The 11277-nt window shown below is 36.1% G+C and overlaps 1 protein-coding gene across 3 annotated transcripts in view; it reads left to right on the top strand.

Annotated features, from left to right (window-relative positions):
• Window positions 1-11277, top strand: part of krz (kurtz) — a 375871-nt gene that overhangs the window by 255559 nt on the left and 109035 nt on the right. The window lies entirely within an intron of this gene.

Raw genomic sequence — 11277 nt, 5'->3', positions numbered from 1 at the left:
TTGCTTATTCCGGAGTAGTTCTCTACCCTAGTAACTTGGCTAGGATTTCCACTGAACCTTATCTGAGATTTCTTGATTTTGCCGGACATCTCAACATTATTACTGATTCTGTTTAAATTTCCTTAAATCTGAATTTTAGACGCCGTGACAACAGGCAATTTAAAGGACTTTTCGGATATAAGAAAAAATAACTTCCCACATTTCAAGCGCAGCCCAGTCGACTTCAGTGGAAAATATTTAGGGAAACAGTTGCGCTTGCGCCCAATAGTAAACTAAAAGCTTTCGATTATGAAGAGCTTTGAGTGGGTTGGTTTATTTCCTTTAAATTCCGTTATAATTGCTTATCTTTTGACAGATACGCGTATTTCGTCTACTACTTGCAGACTTCATCAGTGCCAAGTACTCAACACCACTGAAGAATCCATCTTTTATCTACGAGTTATATACTAATCAATAGGTACTAAAAATCAGCAGGTATCCACTGCCATGTCAAAATTTATCTAAAAAGGTACCTAAATTCAGTCTCCAACAGGTAGAGACATGCTACGATGTGTTGTTTTAGGTAGCAGGTAGCAGGATATTAATGTTTTCCTTAGTCAAATTGTGCCCCTTTTTAACGATATGTTCTGCAACCTTGGATTTAAATTCATAATGAAGTCCTTTATCCATCTCTTTGTTAGCTTTCGATTGGAAGCTTTGCTGAAGCTCGGTTTGTTGCGCGGCTTCACTATGTTGCAAGGTTTGATTCGTTAATTGAACTCCCAGCACCACATCATCTTTTAAGAAAACCACATTCACAGAAGGAACTTTTAGAATGCATCAATTAATATTGATGAAATTACACAACAACAGATTTGAGCTTTCTTGTCATTGTGAGATTAATTGTACATGGGAAGAAACCTTATAACCATAATCAAATTTCATAATATTGCGCTGATTCCGATTTCTAGCATCATCGGAACATGTATTAAAATCAACTATTGAGATTGTTAGATCGAGAAGTTAAAAGTATCGATGACACAGTTTCACATGTGCATCCCTAGAAAACTAAGTATGAGAGCGAATTTCTTCCGCCGGTCCGCTCTTGATCCCTATGTAGATACAGCTGACGATCGATCGCTAACGATCGGGTCAGCTGTGTGGCACATAGGTACGAAAGGTTCTTAAGATCAATTTGATAAATTCACTAATACCACATCACAGCTCCAGGACTTGTCCTAGGAGCTAATTAAAAAAAAAAAAAAATCGTTTTTTTTTTTTCTAAAACGAGATTTGAATCCATGCTACTAACAGCTCTTTGGAATGACCCCTGTCGCCGTACCATCTGAGCTAATTTTTCTTCACACATGTTTAGTTTTGTTCAGCCGGTTTTGCTTGAAACAAATGCGCTTTTGCCGAAGCTTCGGAATTATTAATTTTCCATTAGATGTCACTGTTGTTGTTTGCGGTGATTTCTATCGGCAACTACGCATAATCTGTTTTCAGTAAATTGTTCACAGAGTACAGCGCAGTGCAAAACATGTATGGTATATATGCATTTAGATTAATATCCGAAGTCCTTTCTTTTTTGCATACTCTAAGAAATGTCCCCAGCTAAAAAAAAAGAGCTGTTCACCGCGTAACAAGAATCGAACCGGCATACTAGATCGCTTACTTTCTTGAATTAGCGCAGCCTGCTTACTATGTGAGCTGTTCATGCTCACAACCGTTAGTCGATTCCGTCGGATAAATCTTCAGCAGATGATCAATGCGCGAAACCTGACAGAATCGGTTTAATGCGTTATGATTCAAACGAGAGAAAAAGTGAGAGCGCGTTCATTATCTCCTTAAAGAGCAGTGAACCAAATGAACACAAACGCAATCACGCATGCGTCCGAATCCGAATATAATTTCAATATATATAACAATAGTTACATGGTAGTGGGACGAACTCAAAAAAAGTGGGACATGGCTTTTTGCGACCCAACTATTGAGTGTAGCATTTTGATGTGTTGTAGAATGTTTCTTTATTTTTTGAGTACTTTATTTGAGAGGTGAACATTTTTGCTTAAGAGGGGTTATACACACTAAGATAAAAAAAAAACTTTTTTAAGTTTTGTCAAAATTGATGAACATCTATGAAAACATTCTAGAGGAAGTCATTTTAAGAAATGTTGTCCAAGACGACAATTTTCTATCTATCAAGTGTAAGACGTTGTAGGTAAAAAATGGAGAACAAACGTAAGTACCCCCTTAAAAACCGTGTTTGCCATAACTTTTTTGTTTGAATTCGTTTGAAGGATTTACATTCGTATTTATTATTTTTCAACACTATCTTAAAGGGAGTGTATCTTGCAGGTTAGCAGGTATTAGCAGCTAAACTCAACGTAATTTCGTTCAGCAACTTATACCTGTTAGATATACAATTCATATGGGGATCAAAGGGGATGTCTGATGAATTTTCTAATAAAGTACTTCAATGTACAAAAAGTTTGATGTTTTCATGACAATGTTTCCAATTATGTACAGCAATTGGGAACCCACCCTAAATACTTGGAAAAATGGTCAAGTCAGTCACTTTTTTTCATCAAAAAGTCACTAAAGTCACTTTTGTAAGACCAATGTTGAGAGTAAAGAGTTTGACTTAAAAAACTCACATCAAATCACAGCTTGATTTGTTAGCAAATTTGTATTAAAAATAATAATTATAAATACGTGTGTAAAGTTTGACAAGAAGATTTGCGAACAGACGGACACGGGAACCCAATTGATGTTTACGGGATCACTTATATTTTGATTATTTTCTATTCAATTTTGTGATATAGATATTCAAACCCGTTATTTCAAAATTTGTTCAGATTATGATTTTTTTTTCCTGTGATCTCGAAATTGTCAATCATAAATTTTCTGAGATTTCGAAAATAGATTCTAGACTAAATATTCTGACTATTTTACTTCATGATCTTGATAGTTTTCCAAACCTATGATTTCGAAAATTCGTGTTGGATAATTTTAAAGCGCTCAAAATTTTTACAAAGGCCATTCATCTTAAAAGTCTTTGTAACCCGGTAGCTTTAGTATTTGTAAATAATCGACAAAAAAAATCATGTCACAGAATCATGAGTATCGGGCTAATAATCTGCTAATCCAGAATCAGCAATATCCAAGACAAGGTTTTTTTTTAAATTAATGTTTAAGATCATAAAATGTTTTCTATGTTCAAGCCGCATTTAAATTGGTCACTGTGAACTTACATGCTATATGTTCAAAATATAGAACATTATTCCAGCTCACACAATTTTCTCGATTCCTTTGTCCAAGAGATCTCAAATTCCAAGCAATAAACAAAAAAAGTCCAAAACTCTGAAATTAATACCTAAATCCCTAATTTTTCACGATCGTAATTTTAAATCCTAGACGCATCCAAATTTTTATTTTATGTCCGTGATCTTCTATTTTGGAAAATTTTCCTTGCTCCATAATAATGCGATTTTTTCTTAGACTGCGATCTAGGAAAGTTGTCTAGGTCCTGGAGTTGAATTTGTATCTATGTTTGGGGTAATACAGATGATTCTATTCTTGGGAGAGTAAAGTAAAAACATGACCAGTGAGTTATAGCGACTGCCAAGAAGAGAACGATAATTTTATTCAAGTCCTCGTGGCTAACTTAGATGTACATTTAATTCTAGCCTACAGCTTTTCACGTCGCTAAACGGATCACTTCATCCATACCCTAGTTCTTTACAATTAACTGTCCTAAAATTTTGAAAATTTGTCTAAATTCGTGACTGAACATTTTTCTTTGTGCCTCAATTTTGCGATCTAGTCACCAATTCGCGATCTGCATCTAATGTCAAAAAAATAAAGGTGGACAAAAGAGTGCAGAGTGAGGAAATGGAGCTTAGAATTGAACTGTGCTCTTGTTTATTCAATTCATAATTTAAATGTATGAGATCCTTAATCCATTTGTTTTATTTTCAAGAAGCAAGAAACATGCGCATGATGGTTTTCTCGAGGTGGCAATCGCAACCAACAGAAGATTGAAACTATATCTTCCCGATCAATAAATGTCCCTATTGGTCACATTTTTGTTGTGTTAAAGTCACTACTTTCGTTATTCTTGTCAATAACGTCACTACTATTATACCACATACCTACTACCAGCCCTGCGTTAAGTGAAAACATAAGAACTGCTCTGTTCCCCAATCTGACGCAAATTTTACCATGACATTACCTTCCACCAAACTTTTTGCAAACTTAACCTAAAAAAAACTTTTTTGTGTTTCGAGGGCGGATCCCGAGCGATTTAATGTGTCCACTTTCCAGTGTCATAATGTCAATCCAACATCGTGTCAATGCCTAAAAGAAGAAATAATAATTCAGTAGGTTCATCCTGTTAGGTTCACTTATGAAACGATACTTGAACTATCAACTTTCCGTCTCTATGCACCTTGCAATTTTTCTTGTTGTGAACAGAGCAAAATGTGCCTCAATCGAGTCCGTAAAATCTCGACCCACATCCATGCAATATGGAATGAACGATGGCTACTGCGGTCACACTTCAACGGATTGTGTTTGGATCTAGTTTTCATTTTATTCGCATGGGAGAGTGGGGTGAGCTATGTGTTGGATCAATCCGCTTCTACTGTTCGAGCGAGTTCTTGTGCCCTTGTTAACCCTGCTTCCCTCCTTCCGTGAAAAAAATTAATCTTGAGACTTTTTTTTTAAAATAGCATCCAATGCTCTCACACTAACATCTACAATTTAGCTCTTACGCTTTCTTTATTCATGCGAAAAATGAAAATTCTATCGAACTGAGAATTAATTGTAAAAGTAAGACGAAGCTTGTTGTTCGTAATATCGTTTTATTTTTAGAAAGAAAGATTAGATGCTGTAGTGGTAAGCGTGACTGCCTCTCACTCCAAAGGGCCTGGGTTCAATCAATTCGGAAGGGAAGTAAAGCCGTTGGTCTCCGGTCCATGAATGGATGGGTCGATCAGGGTGTCCATCTAACCAGGAAAACCGGGAATTCGGATTTACCGGAAAAATGCAGCAAACCCAAATTGCACCGGGAAAGATCATATATACTTATCCCAAGTAACAACTTTGATTTTATAGTAGTCTTGCTACAGTTTTCCGATTGAAGTAGTTCTAGTATAAAAGCTGAGCGAGACATATCCTGTTACAAAGCTACTTCAAGATAGAGGAGCAGATTCATGCCATCTCAAACTCCTTGCCAACTCCGATCATGCTTGTTATGCAAGTGTTCGACATCGAACACAATCAACAAAATAAAAAAAGTCATGAGATGATTGGTGTAGAGATATCATCCTTTTGGAATCCTGAAAAGATTCTTTTAAGATTATTTCAAAAACCATCATTGGAATTTCCTTGCATTTCTCTTCTCAATTTCAATACCCAATTGAGAATAACATATTTTGACCTTACTACAAATTACATACTGTTTTCTTTAGGGCCAAAAATTAAGCAAAATAATAATCTATGCTTCAAGTAAGGATTTGGGTTTTATCATGCGATTTAACTTGTGATGGTACTTGGGGTGTTTTACCATATTTAACTGTTTCAATTAACCCGGGAAAACTAGCTTAGACAACTGAAAGAAAACGAAAAAAAGAACAGGTTTTTAAATTCTTCAATAGAATGGTCAGAGTGCATTTGTTTCAAATCCGTTATCTTCAATAAAAAATAGATTATACCATTTTTCCATTGTCTATGATCTCGAGATATCACAAATTTTCTGAGGTTTCGAAAAAAAAAATATAAACTCTGGTTCCGATATCTCTTCGTCATCTTGAAAGTTTTCCAAGCCTAATATGTTGAAAATGGTTTAGGAAACTTTACAAGCGCTAGAATTTTTTTCAAAGACCTGAATTTCGATTAATCTTTGTAGGCTGGAAGCAGGCATTGGAAAATCATGTAGTAGAATCTTCTTTTTTCAGTAGTTCTTTTCCAAGCCCATCAAATTGTATTTGCTACAAGTCCGGAATCAGCATATTTCCAATCCCAGATTTTAGGCAAATTCTATGTCTAAAATAATGAAATCTGTTCTATATTTTAGAAACATTAAATTTTTCTCGGACTGTGAACTTACATTCGTACCTATCGTAAACTATTCAACACTTTCTTAATTTGAATTAAAGATCGGGAATTACTAAGTTCCAGCATTACACAAAAAATGTATACCAGCATCTTACAACTTTTTTTGGAGATCGAGATTTTTCGAGAAAATTTTCCTCGTTCCAGAATAATGAAAAAAATTCTTAGACTACGATCCAGAACAGTTGTCTAGGCTCTCGCGATATGAACATTTGTCTATGTTTGAAGCTTTTCAGAAGTTCTCGAATATAGAATCTTTAAAATTGCTTGTCTTAAAACTGACAAATTTGTCCAAGACTTTTATCATTTTTCCCTGCGTCTCATTTTGACGTAGGACTACGTCTTTGATTTCTATATGGGGGTACACTTTGTGAAAACCGAAAATGGAACATGTAACAAATTAAGAAAGATTTTGAACGTTAATAACTCAGCTGCCCCTGTTCCAATTTCAATAATTTTATCACCAATCCATCAGAAATATGGCTACGCATCGATACAAATGCTTTCGAATGTTGATTTTCAAAAATAAACTATTGAAAAACTGGTAAATTTCCAGCATTGTTCAAAAGCGTCGAATCAACTAACAAATCCACCAATTACCTACATGCATATGCTGCTTCTCCAGCACAGTCGTCAGAGAGTAGTAAGTAGACGAAACAAGTCGAAGTGGCATTCGCCTTCGATCCTCGGGCACGTGCGAATAGGGAGGATGGAATTGCGTAATATTTTGCACACTCATCGCCATACTCAGAACCACACGCTCCCAACGACCACACCACTGTGTGGTGGTGTTCGGTCGTCGAAATTAGTAGCAGCAGTAGCAGTGCTTTCGGCGTGTGGCGTTGAAAATTGTTCTCCAGTAGCAACGAAAGGCGGCCTGCATGCAGCGAGCTGCAGAGCCCACATAAGCAACCATCAAAGGAGGAAGAAGCTGCACCGCTATGCTATGGATCGGAATCAGTAGCTCTTCGTGAGTCGCTGCGGGCCGGTCATCTATGCCAAGCGTGTCACCCTCGCTCCAAACGACATACAGCTTGACAGCCTCATCCGTGTTGAACACCCAGCTCAGAATTACTCAACCATCACTACATAACGGTCCTTTTCAGGGCCACCAAAAATTTGTTAAAGAGTATTATTTGGACATTGGTCAAGGTCATTAGTTCCTGCAATCAAGGCTCAACCTTTCTATAGTAGGTGTGGAATTGTAGGCCTGAATAAATTGGTGCAATTAGATTCGTTTCTTTCGTTTAATCAATCACCCTTGTAGTGACGTCGAAAAGATTGTTTCAATCGGCGCTTGCATATGAAATTTAATGTGGATTATTGGATTTTTTGTATGTTACCAAAGCTTATGAATGGTTTGCCACTAAATGTTGAGATAATTTATTGAAAAAGCAGCCTGTTTGTGAGTTTTTGCCTGTTAAGGACTTATCATAAAAAACAAATCGCCAGCTGGTATTTTCCGGCGACTTTACAAATAAATAAAATCAAACAAAATTATCATGCAGAACTAGCTAGGATTTGTTTTACTTCATATTTCACAAAATTGCTTTCGAGTGTTAAGACATCGTCTCCCGCAAAGTTACATTTTTACCTCTACCAACACATACACTAGGGCTAGATAGATCTCCACAGGATCTATAGAATCCACGCAATTTCAAAAAACCAAAATGCACAGCATTACGAAAAGAGGTCAGGTTTCGACCAATAACAAATAGATTTTAATTCTAAACAAGCCAAACGATTGGAAATTTATCTACCAATCTGCTAAAATGAACACTTAGTTAATTGTCAATAGGTCACTATTGAAAAATACCAAATGTCCAACTGTTGCAATGGTGATCGAAATTATCACCGAATGTCTGAAAACAGCGCATTCCCTAACACACACTTAAAAATCGAATTCGATGTGCACAAATGATACTTTCCACCCCCCCATTCATGTTATTCGGAAGGAAATCCTGTGAGGGGTGAATTGAATACACTTTAATACCAAAATGCACAAATCTAAAAAATTCATAAATAACGAAAAATTCAAAATACACCTTTTAAAGTCATATCGAAAATACTCAAGTTGACGGTCCCTTGGATTCTCTTCATCAACTTTCTCTTTGAAATAAATACTACAAATTTGATACGCTTACAAATAAAAAATGGAAAGAGTTAAGATAATTGATGATTGATCAATTAAAAGAAGTAAATGTTCACATTTGTTCCGTCCACTAGCGGTCCTACGTCAAGCTTCCGTTCGTGCCCCTAGGCACAGACCCTTCTACTTTTTTTTTCAATTTCAAGATTTCCTAATAGATTTCTATGTTCAATCTTTCACATCCCGAAATTCAACCAATTCGAGATTTTAATCTAAATTCAACTTATTCAACGGTGGTTTCCAAAAAAATCGTTGCAGAAAAAAGAGTACTGTGTGAGGAAATGGATGTTAGAAATTAACCTATTGATTATACAAATTGCTGACAAAATTTTATCATTATCTCTAAAGAATTATTTTTTAACGTCTTTTTTGTTTAAAGTAGAGTTGTTTTTAATTAATCATTTTGTTCGACCATTTTCCACAGAGATGGCGCTGTTCCGCTGGTAGGAAGTGATAAAAATCCCCATATAAAAATTGAGAGAAGTGGGAATAATTTGCTTTCGGTGCACATTCAGCTCAAAAAAAGTGAACGACAACCTAAAGAAATTAATCAGGGACTTTGTCGTTCAGTTTTTCCCGGAAAATATTGTTAAACAAGCTACAATTAAATAAAAATGATTTTTCCCCATACAGTTTTACCTGATTTACTTTTATTTATTTATTTTATTTATTTATTTATTTCGTCAACCAACGTAGACTAGTACATATTAGAATACAGTTTTGTTTTCTTAAATTTATTTATTTATTTCGTCAACTTTGGACAAATTTAAACTGGGACTACCAGCTCCCAGAGAGCCAAAACATTCAAATTGGAGATAGAAAATTTGTTCTCACGACCTGAATCTCTCAACATGCCATGTATTTTGTTGACACTCGATTTGTGATTTCCCTTTCACAGATTATACAATAGAGTACCTGTCACTACAAAACATGTCTGGTACCTCTATATATGCATTTACTTTAACATTTGAAATCCCTCCTTTCTTACATATTATGCGTAAAAGATAATGTATGCCCCGCCCCATACATAAAAATCGGCAGGAAATTTTGCGAGGGGTGAGCTATTTTGTGTGCAGAATGTGTAAAAAAGGAGGGACTTCGAATAATAATCAAAATGCATATATAGAGGTACCAGACATGTTTTGCACTGCAGTGTCCTCTGTGAACAATTATAGGAAAACAGATTGTGTGTAGTTTCCGATAGATGTCCCCGCAAACAACAGCAGTGACATCTGATGGAACATGAATGCAGAAGCTTGACAAAATGATCAATTTAAAAAAAAATGGATTTGAATGGACACCCTGGTCGATAGGTAGGGTCCGATGTGGGAACTATCTCCCTGGCATCGGTAGCATTGGTACTCAGTACAGAAAACATCGACGGAAATCAAATCAAGGAAAAGAAAAGACGCAAGCTTCAACGGGCTCGATCGAGGATCTTGTTGGGTTGTAAATGGTCTCAGCTCTCAGCTTACCTGAGCATAGGGTATATAGGGTGTAAAAAAAACTACGAGGTTTTGATTTTTTACATGCTTAAATGTTTTTAAAAAATCGGATTTTAATGCCATTTGTAATTATAGCATGCTATGGTCCATATATTCATATTTTAAAAATTTCTGTATTTACACCAAAAATTTTGATTTTTTTAAAGTATGCCATTCGAATACCTATTGCTTGAAGCGGATAATGTGATTGGAATCAAGTCGATAGGTTGTATCGTTGTCGAAAAATCGTTAAAAACGTACCGTGTAAATTGCGAAAAACCGTGTAAAAAAGACTTCGGTATACTTGTGTAAATTTAGTGGTAGGCTTCGAAGATTTACAAATCGTACAGAGGCATTTTTCAAAAGAAGGGGTAGTGGAGAGCATTCATTAGTTCCATTTGGTGCTCTTGGCATTCATCTTTCCTTGGTAATTATCTAGCAAAAATGCGCATGCGTATTATAACACCTTAAACATTCGTATCCTATGAAATGTCTGCGCTTACACATTCCATTCAGTGTGGCTAAACAGCTTTCTGAACGTGATTTCGCAAACTCCGTTAGCATGTATCTAAAGAACAGTTTTCTCAGTCTACTGCTAAGGTTCATCGAAAAAGTAAAACTACCGTGCTGCAACTGTTCCTGTTTATCACTAGGCTCCTGGTGGTGCTTCGAGCCCGTGCAGGTTTGTGGAAAGCTGTGTGTTTTCTGCTTACTAATAGATCAGTAAATCCACATTCATCAAACATTTTTTTAGCTATAAGCATAGTTGTATAATTTGAAAGTTTCATTAACCGGTCTCATTTATTGAGAATAAATATCCAATCCACTCATGCAACAAAGTTAGGCCTCTGAAAGCCCTCAACTAACCAGGATTATCTTATCTTTTGAGAAGCCTTGAGGATAACCTTATTTCACGATCGTGTAGAGAGATCAATTCTAAAAATAGCAAATGAAACCAGGAGGTAAATACATAAATTTTCCGCAGATCATCATCGCAAAAAACTTATCCTACTCACACCACCCGACCCAGGGATGAAATGAAAACAAATAATGAACGACTACTCGCGAGCTTCGGGTCGTCGCGTGCTTCGGGTGTGCTTCTCCTTCTAATGGAATTGAAAATCGAATGAATATTAATTCATTAAATTTCCCCAATCGAGATGGAAAGCAAAGCTGGTAGCATTGGTGATGTGGAATCTTTCAACTCGAGCTGAAAGACAGATGTCGCTGTCTAATACTATCAAACTTTCGCCGAAACTTTCGGGACAACCAGTTGATCTATGAATTCAGTGCCAACATTTTAAAGGGGCGTAATTGCATTTGTAAACTCAAACATGAACCCAACAGGTACATGAATGATTCCTCTACCAGCTAGCATTGTTAATTTGGGGAAGTGAGCTTTTATTTGCGAAAAATCGACGACTAAAGCCATTGTTTCCAAAAGCAATTACACCCCTTTGAAATGTTGGCACTGAATTATTATTTTGTAGAATTTTCCCATTTTCCTCCGTGATTTTCACCCCTTCTGAGTGCACAAATACCATGAAA

Source organism: Ochlerotatus camptorhynchus, unplaced genomic scaffold, assembly GCF_037179485.1.
Source record: "Ochlerotatus camptorhynchus isolate MF236.1 unplaced genomic scaffold, CSIRO-AGI_Acam_v1.1 ptg000077l, whole genome shotgun sequence".
Classification (NCBI taxonomy): domain Eukaryota; kingdom Metazoa; phylum Arthropoda; class Insecta; order Diptera; family Culicidae; genus Ochlerotatus; species Ochlerotatus camptorhynchus.
The sequence above is the reverse complement of the archived record's forward strand: the minus strand, read 5'-3'. Positions and strand labels throughout refer to the sequence as shown.